This window comes from Dermacentor variabilis, unplaced genomic scaffold, assembly GCF_050947875.1.
Source record: "Dermacentor variabilis isolate Ectoservices unplaced genomic scaffold, ASM5094787v1 scaffold_13, whole genome shotgun sequence".
In the NCBI taxonomy this organism is placed as follows: Eukaryota; Metazoa; Arthropoda; class Arachnida; order Ixodida; family Ixodidae; genus Dermacentor; species Dermacentor variabilis.
In genome coordinates this window covers 26,922,240-26,940,352 of record NW_027460291.1, presented here as the reverse complement: position 1 = coordinate 26,940,352, position 18,113 = coordinate 26,922,240, and the positions used below count along the sequence as shown (strand labels likewise).

General features: G+C 46.4%; 1 non-coding gene across 1 annotated transcript; it reads left to right on the top strand.

Moving 5' to 3' along the window:
• The first annotated feature begins 17,682 nt into the window (after nucleotides 1–17,682).
• TRNAM-CAU (transfer RNA methionine (anticodon CAU)) lies at nucleotides 17,683–17,754 on the top strand. Its single transcript has one exon. It is a non-coding gene; the product is annotated as a tRNA-Met (tRNA).
• Nucleotides 17,755–18,113: the final 359 nt, after the last annotated feature.

Sequence of the window (18,113 nt, the reverse complement as noted above, 5' to 3'; positions counted from 1 at the left end):
CCTCGGTGTCTCACTGAATAACTACGGCAATGCTGAGGAATATTGGTCTGAGGAAAATAAACGCGTCAAAAGTGCTACCGGTAAATGGGGTGGCCATAACTTTTCAATGTTTGCAAGAGCTTCCGTTTGTAATATTTTTTTTAATTGCAAAAGTGTTCTACGTGTTGCAAGTGATGACCATGGCAAGAACTTCGGTTCAGAAAATACACAGAGTGTTTGCGACCTTTCTTTGGGGATCGCAATGGGAACGCACAAGCCGGTGCAATTTGTTGCATAAGGTGAAAAATGGGGGCTAGGGCTCTCACACCTATTTTTCAAGCAGCTGGTGAGCAGATTCTTCTTTTTGCGGTACCAAACTGATGTGTTTTTGAGAACTGTGATCCAAGCTCGATTGCAGGATTATCTATCTGACTTTGTCGTATCATCTGTTTCTTTGGGAGCTGGACCGCTCAGTCCGTATTTGCGTGAAGTGGTTACTTCTGTACGCTTGCTCGAGGCCAGGTTTTCATATGAATACTTGTGTGATGTCACGAAAAAGCGTTTGTATTCTGATATTCTTGATGTATTTTACCATTACCGGTTTATAATATAATATTTGGGGTTTTACGTGCCAAAACCACTTTCTGATTATGAGGCACGCCGTAGTGGAGGACTCCGGAAATTTTGACCACCTGGGGTTCTTTAACGTGCACCTAAATCTAAGCACACGGGTGTTCTCGCATTTCGCCCCCATCGAAATGCGGCCGCCGTGGCCGGGATTTGATCCCGCGACCTCGTGCTCAGCAGCCCAACACCATAGCCACTGAGCAACCACGGCGGGTCATTTCCGGTTTACCGAGCTGCCTACAGGCTAGGTCCTGAGTGCGATGTGCTAAAGCGTGTTAAAAAAATGCCAGTGAGACCCTCAGTTAAAACGTTCTTTTTTCAAATACATACCGACACTCTCCCTGTAAAGCCATGGTTACAAAGTAAAGGTCTTTTTGTACCTTGGTCGGTGAACTGCTTAATCTGTAATAAGCCGGAAACAATAGAGCATATTTTCCTTGACTGCCATGACGCCGTATTTCTGCGGGACCATCCTACAAAGAACACTTATAAAAGAGAGTTGCCGATAAGCCTTTTTGGAATCCGGTTTCTTCCACGTGTAGAAACAGGGGAAGTGCCGAGTGATATGCTAATGCTGCTTTGCATGCATAGCGTATGGAAGAAGAGAAAGGATATCAGGCATGGTCATACACAGGCTCACTCAGCAAAACACGATTTTGTTGAGAGTATTATATACACACGCGACTTGTTCAGAGCTCTACGTGAACCCCCGGAATGGCTACGGGTACTAGACCAATTGCCTTCAGTGAAGCCCTTTTAAACGCCTTACACTGGCGGAGCTGCGGTGGTGTTTTTAGCATATGTACATGTCATGTATTTGATCTTTTTGTTTTCATTTGTGAAAAGGCAATAAAGAAAAAAAAAGCAGCAGAGTGGCGCAGCGGAAGCGTGCTGGACATATAACCCAGAGGTCCGTGGATCGAAACCACGCTCTGCTACATGTTTCGTTTATTTTATTTTGGTCCCATTTAACAGAAAGAGAATATCAGCGCAGTAATTTGGTGTCCTATAGCCTTAATTGCCCTCCGAGAAGTGCTCTCTTGTGCTACGCGCTCGTGTTTCTCGCCATAAAGAAAAAAAAGACTACTCTCGTTTATTACAAATATAAACAAATTTGCATAGCATGCAGGAGCAGCAGAGAGGCGCAACGATTCCACTTCCGGACACCGCAGTGAATGGTCGTGCAAGCAGGTGCTGCCTCGGAGCGGTGACAGCGGCCAATGGCCGCGGAAATAGGTCTTCGGACAAACAGGCTGAATATTACCAGGTTGTTTTGCCGCATCTGCCCACAGGTGATTCCGTTTTGAATACGGTTTTTTTGCATGGTTGCCTAAAGGAAAGGCCGCATCGTTGCGAGCATATCCGCGACGCACTGGACCGTCTTTCACTGCTGCCGGAGGTGGTTGCCCTTGGGGCGTACCAAATGAATCACCTGTGGGCAGTGACGTTCAAGGACGAGGAAGGAAAGAAGATACTGGCTGCAGACACCTTCAATGTCAAGAATGAGGGCTGAATAGTTATAGACCCCTGCAACAGAGGAGTTCGCCTGAAGCTCTACTGGCTACTCCATGGTGTGCCGGACGACGATGTGCGAACGGCACTGGCGGTCTTCGGAAAAGTGACTGAAATCACAAGAGAGAAATGGAAGGTTAAAGGAAGCATTGATAAAGGATCCACAACGCGCTCTGTAACACTAAAACTGAAAGTGGGCGTCACCATCGAAGATTTGCCTCATCAATTGCGTGTGGCTGAAGATGTCGCACTCGTCCGCGTTCCAGGCAGAGCTCCGCTCTGCCTCCGGTGCCGCGGGATCGGCCACATACGTCGGGAGTGCCGTGTTCCACGTTGCGGCCTCGTCGTCGCTATGGCCACGACGAGACCCAGTGCGTGCGCTCCTACGCCAGCGTAGCAGGCCCAGCCCGGAGGGACTTGGTTTCCGAGCACATGATGGACGCACTTGATTAAGAAGAAGCTACCAAAGAACATGGCGAGGAAGGAAAGACTGAGGCAGCAGTGCCTATGCATACCCCAGGCGGAGACGCCAACGAGCCGAGTAGCTAGGAAGACCCTGGGCCTATCGCTACCGTAGCGAGCCTGGACACATCGAAAGAAGACGCGAACAGCACCCAAGACCACATCAGCGATTCTCTTCCGGAAAAGAAGAAAGCCACTTAGGAAATTTCCACAGATGTAGATATGGCAGCGTCTGGCAGCGGACCTGCAAAGAGAACCCGAGAGGAAACTGGAGGCACCTCTGCAAGAGGTGATGTAACAAGCTCCGGAGACCCTCTCACAAAGGCTGCAACGTCCAGACGGCAGCCTTTCAAGCCAACGCCAGACCTTGAGCCGGCACGACGGACTAATTCAAAACTGCCGCCTTCTTAGCGGCAGCTTTTTCTTTTTTTCTCTTCCATTGTACAATTCCGCTCCGTCAGCGGAGTACTTGTTCGCGTTAATACCCTGCACGGCCACATATATAGAAGCCTTGTCAGCCCATGCCCCTGTTTCACGTATAAAAGTGAGCAAAATATTGGCAATAATGTCAACTTGATATGGCAGTAAACATTAAAAATGCCTTGCGCATCGCAAATTTTAATTCAAGAGGCCTTTCTGCACGAAGACGGCAATATCAGCTAAGTCGCATTCTCTTAGAAAATGATATAGACTTGTTAGTGGTCCAAGAGACCAAAATCGAGAGTGAAGAACTTACTGATAAAATGGTTTTAGTCTTCCGTAGCAGATATAATGTATGCGTGAGTCATGCAGGGTGTAGGTCCGGTGGTTGTGCTATCTTTATTCAAAAAAGCATTGGGGTTATTGAATCTGTGTCAAGTAGTGAAAATGGCCGGCTAGTATTTTGTGATATTGTGCTTGGTGAAATTGCCTGGCGTGCTGTTTGTGTCTGTGCACCGAATAGAATCAATGAGCGGCAAGATTTTTTTAATACTGTGCGACCTTGTCTAGAAGGCGAAAGGAGTGTATTACTTCTTGGCGACTTCAACTGCGTATGTCGACCTGAAGATCGATCTAGTAACAGAAACCATAGAGATAAAAGTGCAGAAGTATTACGCGTAATGATTGACGAGAATGAACTCGAAGATATTGGCTTAGTGTGTACGCATGAAGACCAAGCAAAATACACTCACTTTCAGAATGTGTCTCATGCTGGATTGGATCGAATTTATGTGCCTGCTGAATTTGTACCTTGGTGTCCCCAGTACCATACGCAGCATGTGAGCTTTAGAGATCACTGCTTAGTCATGATTACTTTAGGTGCAAAGAAAAAATAGTCTAGGTTCAACGGGGAGTTGTGGAAATTCAACAACAAATTACTAAAGGATGAAATTTTTGTTACAAAGTTAAAGGAATATATAAACAGTTTGCAGCTGAACCAAACATGTAATTTTATAGCGGTGTGGGAACAGTTCAAGATCGACTTCAATATCGCCGCTTTGGAAAGAGCGAGTATATTAAGGCAGAAAGAAAAACAGCAAGAAAAGGAGCTACATATTGCGTTAGATTACATGGTCAGCGCAGACAATGCTAAGCCCGGGTTGTTCTCGAGAGAAATAAAAGAAGTAAAGGCGATGCTTGAGATCATAGAAACAGAAAAGTATCGCAGCGCAATGATAAGGGCGCGGTGCTAGCGGCTATGGTTGGGTGAGACGCCCACAAAGCGCGCGCTGAGCGATGAGAAGAGACATGCAGTATCGAAGTAAATTAGTGAAATCAGTTTTCAAAATAACGTTACTCGAGAGAGTGAAATGATAGAGCGTGCCTTTGTTGAATATTACAGAGAACCTTTTAGTCATAAAGCATGCGATACTGAATGGTTTCGAAGTGTTTTTCTGCCGCTCATGCATAGTCTTGATGACAAGACAAAACAGTCACTTGAAAGGCCAATAACAGTCGCAGAAGTTGAGCAGGCCATAGACGATCTCAGTCCTGGTAAATTACCTGGCCCAGATGGTCTCGGGGTAGCTGTATATAAGTTCTTCAAAATTGAAATGGCAGAATTTCGACACCTAGTTATTGAAGAGCGCTTTGAAAAGCAACTAACACCACCGTCCTTTCGAACATACCACGTCATACTCATTCCGAAAACTAATGACCCGGTCAAACTGCTTTCAGTAGAAACGTACTGACAGGTAAGTTTAAAGAATACTGATTACAAGGTCTTCATGAAAGTTTTGTCTCACCATTTCCAAACTGTTGTAAAGTCCCTTGTAGGTCCGCATCAGACATGCGGAATTAAAGGAACATCTATTCTTACAAAAATCCATGTAGCAAGAACTGTTCTTGAATGTTGCGATGCCATGCAGGATCGAGTTGCAATGCTTCAACTAGATTTGAATAAGGCATTTGACAGAGTCGTGCACGAAATATTGTTCCTTATACTGAACCGCGTCAATGTAGGATCTTTAGTTCTAGAGGGCGTGAAAATGGTGTATGACAAATGTACAGTGAAACTTGTGATTAATAGGAAACGGAGTGAAAGTATTTGCGTTGAAACATCTGTAAAACAAGGCTGTTGTTTATCATCCCTCCTTTTTGATCTTTAGCTCACACCCTTTTTGTTTAAAAGTACTTGCAAATACATTTATTCGGGGCTACACTTTTTCAATACTGAAGTTAAGGTCCTTGCTTACGCTGACGATATAGCAGCATTTCGCGAAGATGAAAGAAGTGTGCGTGAAGTTGTACAAGAGGCTAAGGATTTTTTTACAGCAACAGGAAGCGTGATTAGTTGGTCAAAAAGTTTTGGCTTCTGGCATGGCAACTGGGAACACGCTCCAGACACGTTGTGCAACATACAATGGAACACCACTCCGGATAGGTATTTGGAAGTTCCACTGAAACATTATAAGGATAGCAAGGATTATTGGGCAGAAGAAGCAGGACGAGTTAAGCTACAAACAGAAAAATGGGGGGGACATAATTTTTCTATGTTTTCAAGAGCTGCTCTTTGTAATATGTTTCTAATTGCTAAGTTGTATTATGTGATGCAGGTGAATTACTAGAGTTTCCGTACAAAATCTGCATAGGGTCTTTGCAGTTTTTATCTGGGGGTCCACTTGGGAGCGCATGAGCCGTTGCAACCTTTTTCATCAAGTTAGAAACGGGGGCTTGGGATTATCGCATTTATTGTTCGAACAGATTGCGACGAGATTGTTTTTTCTTGCGTGAACAGACTGACGTTTTTCTTCGAAGTGTAATCCAAGTGCGCTTACAGGATTCCTGGCGACACTACGTAATATCCACGTATTGTTTGAGGCCAGCAGTCTTATCTGGCTATTTACGAGAACTTGTATCTTCGGTGCAGATTCTTAGGGCAAGATTCTCCTATGAATACCTAACAAGTGTGACACGTAAGCGTTTATACAAAGACCTACTTGATGTTTTTTTGCCGATTACTGTGTACCGTGGTTTGTACCAGCTGGGCCCTGAGCGTGACGTCCTCAAGCGTATTAAGCGAATGCCGGTGAAACCTTCAATGAAATCTTTCTTTTGCCATCTGCATGCCAGCACACTACCTGTGAAGCCATGGTTACACAGCACAGGCCTTTTTCTTCCATGGTCTGACAATTGCTCAATTTGTAGAAAACCGGAAATAATTGAACATGTTTTTCTTGACTGCCATGACGCGATGTTCTTATGGGATGTACTTCAAAAGACTTTAAAAAAAGATCTGCCTTTCGGAATTCGCTACTTACCTTGTGCTGGAACAGAACGAGTACCCAGTGATGTGTTCATGGTTATGTGCATGCCCAGTATCTGGCGAACAAAAATGGACGTGAGAAATGCGCATTTGTATCCCCAATCGGCAAGACACTATTTCGTAGAAGCTGTCATTTATATGAGATGTTTATAAGACCCTAAATGATGCACCGGAGTGGATTACTGTTTTTGATGAATTCGGCAAAAGTAAGCCATTTTAAAACATACGAACTAGCCGAATGGCTAGGGATTTGATGTATTTTTGTTTGCTGTTATGTTTGTACAATGTTCATCACAAGGTAATAAAGAAAAAAAGCAGAGTGGCGCAGTGAAACCGTGCTGGGCCAATAACGCAGAGGTAAGTGGATCGAAACCACGCTCTGCTACATGTTTCCTTGAATTTATTTTGGTCGCATTCAACAGAAAGAGCTTATCAGCGCAGCAATTTGGTGTCTTTTAGCCCTAATTGCCCTCCGAGAAGTGCTCTCTTGTTCTACGCGCTCGTGTTTCTCCCCCCCCCCAGAAAAAAGATTACTCTCGTTTATTACAAATATAAACAAATTTACATAGCATGCAGGAGCACCAGAGTGGCGCAGGATTCCACTTCCGGCCACCGAGCGTGACGGACGTGCGCATCATGTGCTCCAACGGAGCGGTATCAGCGGCCCAGCTTGGCCGTGGAAACAGGTTTGCTGGCTCGAGTGACCAGGATTATCAAGTTATTTTGCCACGGCTACCAACAGGTCGAATTGTTGCAAATACGCTGTTTTTGCACGCCGACGGCAGAGCAAGACCCTACAAGGTCTAGGACTTTCGCGACGCACTGGTTCGTTTGGCAGTGCTTCCCGAGGTTGCCGCCTTGGGGGCGTACCAAATGAATCACATCTGGGCTATCACGTTCAAGAGTGTTGAAGGAATGAAGAAGCTGCTTTCAGCCGGTGAAGTGACTGTTAAAGAATGACGGTGCATTGTCATTGATCCAGATGACCAGGCTTGAGGATGAAGATCCACTGGATTTTGTACAGCGTGCAAGACGAAGATGTGCGAACAGTCTTTGCACCTTACGGAACGGTGACGGAAGTCGCCAAGGATAGCTGGCGCGTTCAGGGAGTCATGGACAAAGGTTCGTCAACGCGTTGTGTGTCCTTGAAGTTGAAGCCTGGAGTTACAATTGAGGACCTGCCTCACCAGCTACGCATTGCTGAAGAGCACACCCTCGTTGTGGTTTCTGGAAGAGCCCCGCTTTGCCTAAGGTGCCATACCTCAGGATACGTCCGACGTGAATGCAAAGTTCCCCGTTGCAGTCAGTGCCGTCGCATCGGCCATGACCAATCGCAGTGCGTCAAAACGTACGCAAATGTCACAGGGCACATGAGAGGAGAAGACGACTCCGAACTTCTCATGGATGCGAACGAATCTGAGGAGGCAGCGAGAACTGCAAAAAGAATACGCCGCAGGCAGCGCCTAACGACGTCAAGGGGGACGTGGCAGCGACACAGACTGAAGACCAGACCACTGGGTCGAAGCAGGCTGTTGTAGCCTCGAAGATTGATGCAGCTGAACTAAGCACAAGTACTGCTACGGAAGCTGCACATGGAAAAGCTCAAGAGGAGAGAGAAGGCATGGACGTCGTCCAACCAAGCATGAGTAGTGCTCCAGCAAAGAGGATACACGACAAGGCCTGTGTAGAAGAGGTTCAGCATCCTTCTGCGAGCATCGACGAACCACCCCCTAATGGGGAGGGCAGCGCCGGCCGACGTTTCACCCGAAGCCCAACATCCCGCCGGACCAAAAGCCGGTCAAGACTACACCGACGTAGCAACCATTGCTCCCTTCTGGCTTGAAAGGGACGACAGGCGACCCACACAACGGGACTACGACGACCAGCGCGCCGACGCTGCGCCAGCCTGCTGCAGAAAGCGAGCACTCCTCTTGTGTGGGCTCGAGAACTCTTGAGAAGGGAAAATTGCTGAGCTTCACTTCTCGGTGTAATAAGGCGGAAGGTGAGCACGAAGCCGCTCGGCCTATTTAATTTGTCGCGCACATGACAGGCAGAATAGAATCAGCACTTAAATTTGCCACGTTTAATGTTAGGGGACTGGCAGCGAGGCGGCATCAATATCAAATAAGTCGCCTCCTGCTTGAGAACGATGTTGACGTAGTGGCAGGGCAAGAGACCAAGGTGGGAAGGGAAGCTCAGACGAACCGCATGCTTGAGCCTTTTAGAAGCCGTTACAATGTATGCGTGTGTCATTCTGTTGGTACGTCGGGAGGGTGTGCCATTTTAATTCGAAATTCTTTAGGTGTTATTGAAGAATCTGTTACAGTTTTCAACACTGGGCGTTTTCTGGTGTGTGATTTTTCGTATCTTGATTTACAGTGGCGCGTAATGTGTGTGTATGCCCTATACAAGGAAAATGAGCGCAAAGCTTTCTTCGAAATGGTCCAGCCCTATCTGAAGTGTCCTAGATACATTATTCTGATGGGTGACTTCAACTGTGTACGCATGCTCGAAGACAGAGTTAGTAACGCGACCATTCGAAACCAGAGCTCGTTACTTTTTAATGCAATTGTCCTAGAGCACAATTTGGAAGACGTCGGGAGTGCTCTGTCAGAAGGTGCCCGTCTGCAGTTCACACATTTCCAACAAGCAAGTCATGCGAGACTTGACAGGGTTTATGCGTATGCTGGCCTGGTCCCAATGTGCAGTGACTACTTGATTAAAAACGTTGCGTTCAGCGATCATTGCATGGTAATGTTTACAACAGGAACGAAGACCAAAAGGTGGAAGTTCAACTGGGAACTATAGAAATTTAACGTAAGGCTTCTTGAGGATGAACGTTTTGTGTTTAAGTAAAAGAAATATGGACTGTTTGCAAACTGGTGATCAGAGGGATATTATTGGAAAATGGGAACATATTAAAGAAGAAATAATAATGATCGCTATAGAAAGAGCGAGCGCGCTGCGCCAAAGCGACAAGACAGACGAAAAAGAATTTCAGAGCCGCTTAGATTTGCTGCTGAGGCTGGAAATTGCTCGGCCGGGCCAGTACGAAAAAGAAATAAAAGAAACAAAAATAAGTTAGAATTGATGGATAAAGAAAAATATAAAGGAGCGGTCATACGCGCACGTGCAGAATGGTTGTGGTTTGGCGAGACGCTGACAAAGCGGTCCCCTGTGCGACGAAAAACGATATGTAGTAAAGAACGAGATAAAAGCGATAGAGTACAAGGGCAAAATGGCTCGTGACTATAACACTATTCAACGTGCGTTTGTTGATTATTACGAAGGACTACTAGGTCACGAGTCACGTGTTGAAGAAGGCCTCGCGGCGGAGTTTTTGGCACTGATGCCTATCTTAGAGGATGAATTCAAGCTGGGGCTCGAGGTATAGATTAGCGCTGCGGAAGTAAAGAGCGCAATCGACAAGTTAAGCTCTGGCAAATCACCTGGTCCCGACGGGCTGGGCGCAGCTTTTTACAAAGCGTTTAAATCTGATATGGCACATATTCTACACAGCGTAATTCAAGAAACATACGAAAAGCAGGTGATGCCACCATCCTTCCGAATAAGTCACATCGTCCTAGTTCCGAAGAGTGAAGGCCCGGTTAAGAGGTTGTCAGTCAGAGGGTATCGGCCCAAAAGTCTCACGAATGTCGACTATAAGATATTCATGAAGGCTCTGGGCAGAAGGTTGCAGAACGTAATAAAAGCTATCGTAGGCCAGCACCAAACGTGCGGGATTAAAGGACGTACGTCAACGACAAATATTCACGTAGCACGGAGCATATTAGAATGCGGCGATGCATTTGATAAACGTGTAGCCATGTTGCAACTGGACATGGAAAAGGCCTTTGACCGCGTCAACCACCATAATCTGTTTTGTATCCTCGAACACGTGAATGTCGGCCGAGTGCTCTTGGAAGGTGTCAAAATGGCATATGCAGGTTGTACGGCAAATCTCAGTTGTTAATAAGCAACTGAGTGAAAGTATCGCTGTTCGTTCTTCCGTGAGGCAAGGGGGCCCATTGTCTTCATTGTTGTTTGCACTGTATCTCAAACCTTTTTGCCTGAAAATATTATCAAACGAAAAATGCGTGGCTGCACGATGTTGTCCACTGAAGTTAAAGTACTTGCGTATACGGATGATATCGCCATTTTTTGCGAAGATAGTGAAAGTCTAACTGAAGCGGTGAAGGACGCGGCTAGATTTTGCAAAGCCTCCGGAAGTGTGATAAACTGGGAAAAGTGTTTTGGTTTCTGGCACGGAAAATGGGATTATGGGCCTGAAATGTTTGAGAGCGTTCAGTGGGCAACGTCACCTGTCAAATACTTGGGAGTACCGCTAGACCACTATCGAGAACCTCCAAAGTATTGGGAAGCGGAAACTGAGCGCACACGGGAATGTACGCAAAAATGACGTGGCCGCGATCTTTCAATTTTTGCTCGGGCCACAGTATGTAACCTCTTTCTGGGGGCCAAGGTATGGTATGTTCTCCAGGCACTGTGTATGTCCCGGACCAGCGTCCAGAAATTGCACCGAGTTTTCCCAGTGTTCATGTTGAAGTCGAGTTGGGAGAGGAAAAGGCACACAAATCTCTTTCTGTCCGTGAGAAAGGGTGGCCTAGGCTTGGCTCATTTGTTTCTTAGACAACTTTTTTCAAGATTGTCAAAAGATGCCTTCCTGCGTACGGTAATGCAAATTTGGTTGAAAGAGGCACTGCCTGAATATGTTGTATCATCCAGCCCTGTGAAACGCGTACGGGTGCGGAGCTTTCTTTGGGAGGTTGTGCGCGCTTTTCAGTGTTAGAAAGTTCGCTTTTCTGCACAGTATCTTGCTGATGTTAGAAGGAAACAACTTTATAAAGACCTTATTGAAACTATGTTGCCTATACCTTTGTACCGTTCCATATACTGTGTTGGCTCTGAAGGGAATGTACTCAAGACAGTGAAAAAGATGTCGGTGCGGCCCTCAACGAAATGATTCTTCTTTCAGCTGCACACTGGCACACTGCCCGTGAAACCATGGCTACAAGAGAAAGGAATATTTGTCCCATGGTCCACAAACTGTCTAATCTGTAGAAAACCGGAGACTATAGATCATATGTTCCTTCACTGCACAGACGCTGTGTTTCATTGGGACTTCTTGCAACGAACTTTAAGAACGCAGCTTCCAATATCACCTTATGGCATAAGATTTCTATCGGTAGATAGCGGAGACGAAGTGCCGTGGGACATGTTTATGCTTATCAGCTTACACAGTACTAGGAAAAAATCGAATGGCGTTTAGGCATGCAGATGAAACTATCCTCCCTGCACGAGAGTATTTTATTGAAAATGGGTTTTATGTAAGAGATGTGTTTAAGGCTCAAAAAGAACAGCCGGCATGGCTCCCATTAATGGATGACCTCGCCAAACTGAAACGCTTTTAATCCTTTGGTGTGAGCTGGCCAGTGCATCGCTCGCATCTTCTACTTGTAAAGCGATATTAGTGTTCTGTATGTCTTTCATTGTGTCATGTACCAAGAAGGTAATGAAGAAAAAAAAGCAGGGTGGCGCAGCGGGAGCGTGCTGGGCCCATAACCCAGAGGTCCGTCGATCTAAACCACGCTCTGCTACATGTTTCCTTCATTTTAGTCCCATTCAACAGAAAGAGCTTATCAGCGCAGTAATTTGGTGTCTTATAGCCCTAATTTCCCTCCGAGAAATGCTCTCTTGTGCTCCGCGCTCGTGTTTCTCACCCTAAAAGAAAAAAAAAAGACTACTCTCGTTTATTTCAAATATAAACAAATTTACATTGCACGCTGGAGCAGCAGAGTGGCGCAGCGGAAGCGTGCTGGGCCCATAACCCAGAGGTCCGTGGATCGAAACGACGCTCTCCTGCATGTTCCTTTATTTTATTTTGGTCCCATTTAACAGAAAGAACTTATCAGCGCAGTAATTTGGTGTCTTATAGCCCTAATTGCCCTCCGAGAAGTGCTACGCGCCCGTGTTTCTCGCCCTAAACAAGATTACTCTCGTTTATTACAAATATAAACAAATTTACATAGCATTTAGGAGCAGTAGAGTGTTGCGGTGGCGGGATTCCACTTCCGGCCACTGTAGTGTACGGACGTGGCTGTCATGAGCTCCGTCGGAGCGGCATCAGCGGCCCAGCAGGGCCGCGGTTCTAGGTTTTTTGTTAACGAGGATCCTGATTATCAGGTGCTACTGCCTCAACAAACAACAGGGCGACTTGTTACGAATACTTTATTTTTGCATGCTGATACGCGTGCAAGGCCATACCGTGCGGGAAACTTCCGTGACATGCTGTCGAGCATGAAGTTGCTGTCTGACGTTGTCGCCCTAGGGGCGTATCGAATGAGTCATGTGTGGGCTGTGACTTTCAAAAGTAGTGACGGAGTGAAAGAACTGCTGCGGGCAAAGGGCTTGAAGCTGAAGGATAGAGCATGCATCGTCGTCGACCTTGGAAATCAAGCAATGCACCTCAAGCTGCACTGGATGTTACACAACGTGCCGGACGAGGACATTCGTGAAGCCCTCGCGCCTTACGGCCGAGTCACGGATGTGGCAAGAGAGCGGTGGCGGGTGCATGGTCTTCAGGATAAAGGTTCTTCAACGCGCCTGGTCACCCTGATGCCGAGGGAGGGCTTGGAGGCTGACGACGTGCCTCATCTGTTACGGATAGCCGTTGAGGAAGCTCTCGTGGTGATTCCTGGAAGAGCACCGCTCTGCCTTCGTTGCCGCAACACAGGGCACATCCGGCGTGACTGCCGCGTCCCTCGCTGCGCACGTTGTCGTCGTCATGGCCATGACGAGTCGCAGTGCGTGAGGACATACGCAAACGTGACGGGGCCGACGGCTGCAGATGAAAGCGCTGAACTTCTTATGGACGAAGTGGATGCCGAGGAAGCCTCTGCCGGGAGCGCCAACGAGGCGAAGGTCCCAGCGACACCACCACCGAAACTGCAGGGGCAAACGACTGCCGGAGCGGTGGGTGTGCCAGGAACGTCTACGCGACCTGTGAGCGAGGGCTCGGCCGTCGACGTTCATAAGCAAGACATCGCGGCCAAAGAAACGCCTGCTGCTTCGACTATGGCATCAGCTGACAACGAAGCGATGGACGTTACCAATGCTATTGTGGCGGTCGGGAAGCGAACACACAAGCGAACATCAACAAGCGACGGCGGGAAAACTGGCAAACCGAACAGCGAGGAACCGCCGCCAAAGTCGGCGGTAGCGCGCCGGCCGTAATTACGGGCGACGCCGAATATCCCGCCGGACAAAAGAACGGCGGCGCCGACGCCAAAGTAGCCGTAGGGACTTGTTCCTGCAAAGGCACTCAGACGCGAGCTTGCGAGAGCCCAACGCTACCGAAGGGTCCGGGAGGTCAGCTGCTGCTCAAGCAAGGTATTTTATGGACTGCACTTCAATGTGTCGCGAAGCAGCTGCTCTGTCCGTTAGCACTTGTAGACGAAACTATAAGTAGACCTAGAAGTGCTACGTGTGATTATATACGTTTTTCTTTTATGCCTACCTTTCCCGCTTATTAACAATGGATTTGAAGAGGGGAATACGAGTTGCTACTATTACTGTACGCGGCCTCGCGTCAAGACGGAGGCAGTACCAGCTCAGCCGACTATGCGTTGAAAGTGAACTCGATATTATAGCTATACAAGAGATGAAAGTTGAAAGCGAGGAGCAAACAGACAAATTGGTAACACCTTTCAGAACATATTATAACATATGCATATGTCACGCTCTCGGCACGTCTGGTGGATGCGCTGTCTTGGTTCTAAGGGGTATTGGTATAAATGAAGATATGGTTACTGTGAGCGAATGTGGGCGTTTTATTGTTCTTGATTTTTCTTTTAATGGATCACAATGGAGGATGATATGTGTGTATGCGCCAAATGATATCAATGAAAGATGTCGTTTTTTCTCGAATCTAGAAGAGTACCTTCGTTGTGACAAGCACATCATCTTTCTTGGTGACTTTAATTTTGTGTGCCATGCAGGAGATCGTGCTAAACGTAAATTCCCGCAGGACAAGAGTGCAGTGATATTGAACACCTTAGTAAATGACTACAACCTAGAAGACGTTCGTCGCCTTTTGGCCAGTACTTTGCAGGCGCAATTTACACTATCAACGAGATAGCCATGCACGACTTGACAGAGCTTACATCTCGTTAGATCTTGTGCCTCTATGTGATAACTATGTCGTGAAGCGGGTGTCCTTTAGCGATCACAGTGTAGTGTGGTTTGCACTCGGTACCAAGCCAAAAAAGCCGCGGTTCGATTGGGTACTTTGGAAATTTAACGAAAAACACCTAGGTGATGACAAATTTATGAACGATGTAAAGCACGAAATTAAAAACACGTTGAGTAATGAGAGTGTACCTTGGGCAGAAGTATGGGAAGACTTTAAGGTTCGCGTGAAAATGGTTCCAATTGAAGTAGGAACTGTTAGACACAATGAAAAAATGAAAGAAAATGAGCTCCAGAAGGAACTAAATTTTCTGATTTTTATGGACAGTGCGGAACCTGGAAAATTTAGTGATGAAATCAGAACAGTTAAAAGCGCGGTGGAAGCTATTGACACGGAAAAATATAGAGTAGCAGTTATTCGGGCACGGACGGAAAGACTGTGGGTTGATGGAACGCCGAACAAACGCGCCATTGCCGATGAAAAGATGTGCGCTAGGAAAAAGGAAATAAGACAGAATAATTATCGGGATGAGGTTACTTCCGACTCGAATATCATTGAACAGGCCTTTACCGAACACTACCGCAAGTTGTTCGGCGTCCCAATCCACGTGGGAGCTGAATTTGAAGCAAGTTTCGTGAATTTTATGCCGCGCGTCAATGACGACGTAAAAGCCAGTCTCGAGGAACCGATAAGCGGCCGAGAAATAGAACACGCGATCGAAGAACTTCCTGCAGGCAAATCACCGGGTCCCGATGGCTTAGGAGCCGCCTTTTATAAGGCATTTGCACCTGGGCTTGCTCAAGTGTTGGAGCATGTATACTCTGAGGCACATAAATATAAGCGACTGCCAACTTCTTTCAGAAGTGCACACATGGTTTTAATACCGAAAACAGATGACCACAAGGCGCTTTTATCGGTTGGGGCATACAGGCCAATTAGCCTTACAAACACCGAATATAAAATACTCATGAAGGTATTGGCAAAGAGACTCCAAACAGTCATTACAAATTTTGTCGGTCCGCATCAAACTTGCGGCATAAAAGGCCGCACTATTACTACAAACAGCCACGTAGCGCGAAACGTTCTAGAGTGTTGCGACGTTTTCGCTAGACGCGTTGCTTTGTTGCAACTCGACCTGGCGAAAGCCTTTGACCGTGTGTCCCACGATGCTCTTCTTCTTGTTTTGGAATATGTTAACGTAGGGAAAGTAATCTTAGATGGCGTCAAAATGGCCTACGACCATTGCACGACACAGATTATAATTAATAAGTCCCTCAGCGAGAAGCTGTCACTAAGATCTTCCCTTAGACAAGGGTGTCCACTAAGTCCATTGCTTTTTGCATTGTACCTCAAGCCTTTCTGTTTAGCAGTGATACGCAATGACAACATCCGAGGATTCCGGCTACAGCTTTATGAAGTCAAGGTACTGGCATACGCTGATGACATCGCAGTCTTCTGCGAGGATCGTGATAGCGTTCTTGAAGCTTTACGTCTTGTAAAGAAGTACCGTGAACAATCTGGATCCCAGATCAATTGGCAAAAGAGCATCGGTATATGGCACAGTCATTGGGACATTATACCAGCTGACTTTGCAAACATCCGGTGGTCAACAACGCCAACTAAGTACTTGGGTGTGCCGCTCGAGCACTATAATGACACCGCACAGTACTGGTCCGATGAAGCTGATAGAATGAGTGAAAAATCAAAGGGTTGGCTTGGCCGATATTCGTCAATGTTTGGACGCGCTTCTCTGTGCAATCTCTTTTTAGTAGCGAAAGTGTGGTATACTAAGCAAGTGTTATCAATGTGTCGTTCAAGTGTGCAAAAAATGCATCGTGTTTTTGCCGTATTCATATCAATGTGTCGTTCAAGTGTGCAAAAAATGCATCGTGTTTTTGCCGTATTCATATGGGTTTCTAGTTGGGAGAGGATAAGCAGAACCAGTTTGTTTCGTTCAGGTCGAAGTGGTGGGCTAGGCCTGTCGCATTTGTTTATCAGACAAATTGTGTCGCATTTTCTTTTTTTTTTTCGGGATCAGAGAAATGATTTTCTACGCACAGTAATTCAAGTCCGTTTGTGAAAAGCACTGCCGCAATATGTTGTAACGACCAGTGATGTGAAGGGAGGAAGTATTAGGGGATATCTGCGCGAAGTGGTTGATTCCCTTCGTATGTTGCGTGTGCGGTTTTCCATGGAGTATCTGTGCTCTGTGAAAAGAAAAACACTGTATAAAGACTTAGTTGACACAATGTTGCGAATACCATTGTACAGGTCTGTAAACTGGGGAGGCCAAGGAGATGATGTACTGAAACGGGTGAAAAAAATACCAGTTAGACCCCCTCAAAAAACGTTTTTCTTTAAGCTACACACAAACACGCTACCCGTAAAAACATGGTTAGACGAAAAAGGAATATATGTGCCATGGATAGTAAACTGCTTACTTTGTAAAAAGCCAGAGACCATTGAACACGTTTTCATCGATTGATGGGAACCAATATTTCATTGGGATGTCTTACAACGTACACTTAAAAAAGAACTACCGATTACACCTCTTGGTATTCGATATTTGCCAACCGATAACGAAGGAGGAGTTCCGTACGATATGTTCATGCTCCTTGGCCTCCACAGTCTGTGGAAAACGAGAATGGCAGTGCGACACTCGGATGTCGATACCCGTCCGGCGAGAATAAACTTCATCGAAAGTGTCGCGTATATTCGGGAAATATATCGTGCCCAGAGTGAGCCTCCCGAGTGCGTGGCTATTCTTGATGAACTGATCAAGCTGAAGCGATTTTAATATAAAATGTTAGCCAAAGTGTGGTTGACATGTTTTAGCATTTGAATGTATTCTTGGTTTGTGCTGCAAACAGGCAATAAAGAAAAAAAAAGAGTGGTGCAGCGGAAGCGTGCTAGGCCCATAACCCGGAGGTCCGTAGATCGAAACCACGCTCTGCTACATATTTACTTCACTTCATTTTGGTCCCGCTTAACGGGAAGAGCTTATCAGCGCAGTAGTTTGGTGTCTTGTAGCCATAATTGCCCTCCGAGAAGTGCTCTCTTGTGCTACGCGCCCGAGTTTCTCGCCGTAAAAAAAAAGATTACTCTCGTTTATTACAAATAGAAACAAATTTACATAGCATGCAGGAGCAGCAGAGTGGCGCAGCGGGAGCGTGCTGGGCCCATAACCCAGAGGTCCGTGGATCGAGACCACGCTCTGCTACATGTTACCTGTATTTTATTTTGGTCCCATTAAACAAAGAGCTTATCAGCGCAGTCATTTGATGCCTTATAGCCCTAATTGCCCTCCGAGAAGTGGTCTCTTGTGCTACGCGCACGTGTTTCTCGCCCTAAAGAAAAGATTACTCTCGTTTATTGCAAATATAAACAAATTTACATAGCATGCAGGAGCAGCAGAGTGGCGCAGCGGAAGCGTGCTGCGCCATAACCCAGAGGTCCGTGGATCGAAATCACGCTCTGTTACATGTTTCCTTCATTTTTTTTGGTCCCATTCAACAGAAAGAGCTTATCAGCGCAGTAATTTGGTGTCTTATAGCCCCAATTGCCCTCCGAGAAATGCTC